The following is a 3,071-nucleotide window of genomic DNA, read 5'->3' as shown; positions in this document are numbered from 1 at the left end:
AAATAAATTGGCTTAGGTCATTTTTAAGAAGTCAAAATAGCCTTTGGTTTCACATTCCAAGCAAAATATTCTCAGATCTAGGCGGAATTAATCTTTTACTTAGATGTGACTTTGACATAAGAAAACTCCCCATAAAGCTCTCTTCCTTTCACCAGCAAGTTTTATTATACTGGAAATTAATATACAAACATAACTATAGCCCACACAACACTCCCATATGGAACTGTCGTTACATAAAAGTTGGAAACAAATCAATCTTTATGGAAAAATGGTACGATAAGGGCATCTGGTCAGTGATGCACTTGTTAAATGATAGAGGTAAAATTTTATTAGAAGATTTTACCGCCAATTATGATCTGCAAATAAATAACAAAGAATTTCAAAAAATTACTAAGGCTATCCCTCAAAACATTCTATGTACAGCATATAATCTTTTTCAAAACCCTGACTATAGATCCCCTGATCTCCCTGAACTGTTGGTAAATGGGCATAACATAACAGCTAACAGTCTAAAATACTCCCAAATTAGGGAATTATTTACTAATGTTTTTTTCCCTTATAGATCCAATCCAAATTCCATCTCACATCTGTTCTCCGGTGATCAAAAGAAAGAGATCAGAAAAAATTACCTAAAACTTCCCATTCCTCCCAAAGCTAAGGAGGTCCACTACAAAATCCTCTCTGGTGTTTACCCTTCCAAAGAATTTCTCAGACGTCGCTTCGCTATTGATGATAATTGTTGCTCTTTTTGTAATGGGGATATTGAATCAACAGAACATTTATTTTATGATTGTATATTCTGTAAAGCCCTGTGGAACGATGTGCACTACTGGCTCTTCCCTAAGATCCCAAACTTACTTGAATTTTCTAAAAATGATATTATGTTTGGTTCTCTAAGAAAAGAAAAGAAGCTTGAAAATGTTTTAAATGTAATAATTATTATGGGCAAATTCTTCATTCACAAATGTCGTTTTCTGAAAACAAAGCCGTCTTTTTTTACTTTTCACAAAGAACTCTGCCTCTTTTTCTCATCTGTTAAATTTATGGACAAAAAACAAGCTCTGGATTTGAATCATATGATTGTTGAACTAGATCTGTTAGAAAACCCCTAAGGTATAACTTATTTTATGTTTTTTAATTATCTGTCTTTTTGTTTATTTGTTTGCTTATTTGTTTACTTTGATTCTGTTTGGGGTTTTTTTTATTTTATTTATTTATTTGTTGTTGTTTGTACTTCCTGTTCATTATCCTTCTTCTATATGTTGGAATTCAGCCTGTTCTGTTACTATCTCATGTTGGAAACACTGAATCTTTGTAGAGATTGCCATAATTGTTGTACATTATATTTTGTGCAAATAAAAAAAAAAAAAGTTAAAAACAAAAAAAAACTTTCGACCAAAACAGGCGCAGCTTGATGACATCATCAACATGCGCTATCGCGATAGAGCGATATAGTCAAAATCTCTATCGTTGGCCAAATCTATATCGTTTCTATCGTATATCGTTTATATCGCCCACCCCTAGCCCTGAGTACTTTCTCCCACACTGAAAACACTGGAATGATCAAATTATTTGAACATTACCTAATAAGACTGATTCAGGACAGACAATTAGTTCTTTTAAACTTTTCTAGCAGTCCTTCACAAACAGGGAACAGTCTGTCTATTCTCTCCATCTGTCAGCTGCTGCTGGCTCTTCCTCCTCCTCTTCCTCACACACTGCTGAGTTTGTCCTGGTGGATCATCAGGGTGCAAAGCCTCACAGATGATGTGCAGCAGTGGGTCCCTCAGTCTGTCCTCACTCTGGACACTTGCAGTTGCCACACATGGAAATCAAATGTGTGATAAGCTGCAGGATTCAAACACAAGTGTAACTTATAAATACATGTTCATACTTTTATTCCACAATCAGAGAGAAAGAAAGAGAGAGAGAGTGCAGGACAGACAGACAGGTGACAGTCTCAGGTGTATACACTGCTACAAAACAGCACAAGAGAAGGAGGATTTAGTGTTTGTGTTATTACGAGTGCTAAACAAGAAGAGTTCCCAGATGGTACAGTGGACACATGTGTGACTGCTGTGATTAAAGCATCTTTCTTTCAGCTTAACGAGTGAACCGTCAGCTCGTTCAAACACACGTTAAAGTCCGTTTGGCTCGACACCACCGAACAGAGGCAGCAATATAACATGGCTAACATTAACAGTGCAGTGAATCCTGCTTGTGCCGTGATATTCAGGACTGCAAACCGAGCAGCATTCACTGACTTTCAGCTTGTTGTGTTTGTGGATATATGACTGACTTTAATTACGCATAAAATCATCACATTCTCTGTAAGATAAGGTCGACTATATATGCATATATATTGTAACGATGGTTAAATGTTATTTTACAGTGACATGTTGGTTATCTCTGCACACTGTTGTTATTTCTTTAAGATACATGTTTGGTTGTGCTGCAGGAAAAAGGGAGTTAATGTGTGCAGGAAGGGGAGGGGGGTCCTTGTTGTTGTGTGTGACTGTGCGGGGCTGAAGTGAGGTGTTGTACGAGAGCACTCTCCCCGGAGTTAACGGCCCGTTTGCCTGTGTCACTAAATAAACGGACAAACTGAGGCCAAAACGTCTGGTTCTTGAGAACGTTACAATATATTTAGAAGTAGAGGCTTTAAAACCAAGTTAACGCTGAAAGTGCAAACATCACTAATGTCACACAACTTTGTCAACATGTGGCCAACAGTAATGTTTTAATGTTCTTCGTTATTAAACATTCGCACATAAATAAGTGACATCATATTCAGTACTTACTTTTGACACTTCACTCGCGGGTCCCTTCTGCCGTATTTTGCGGCAAAATTATCCACACCCACCGCCGCGCTATGAATTGTGGGATATATGGGACCACGAAGCGTGCACCGGACCACGCTTGATATTTGGGGAAATCGACGGCGCATTTGGAGTATGCATTTGAAGTACACTTGGAATTGGGACAGCCGTCGTCGCGTGGCGGTGACGTAATCGCACTTAAAATGTGTACTTCAAGCGTGCAGACCCTGAATTGGGACACAGCCACCGCCA

The sequence above is a fragment of the Oreochromis niloticus genome, linkage group LG4 (genome assembly GCF_001858045.2).
Source record: "Oreochromis niloticus isolate F11D_XX linkage group LG4, O_niloticus_UMD_NMBU, whole genome shotgun sequence".
NCBI lineage: Eukaryota > Metazoa > Chordata > Actinopteri > Cichliformes > Cichlidae > Oreochromis > Oreochromis niloticus.
Note: the sequence above shows the minus strand (reverse complement) of the source record.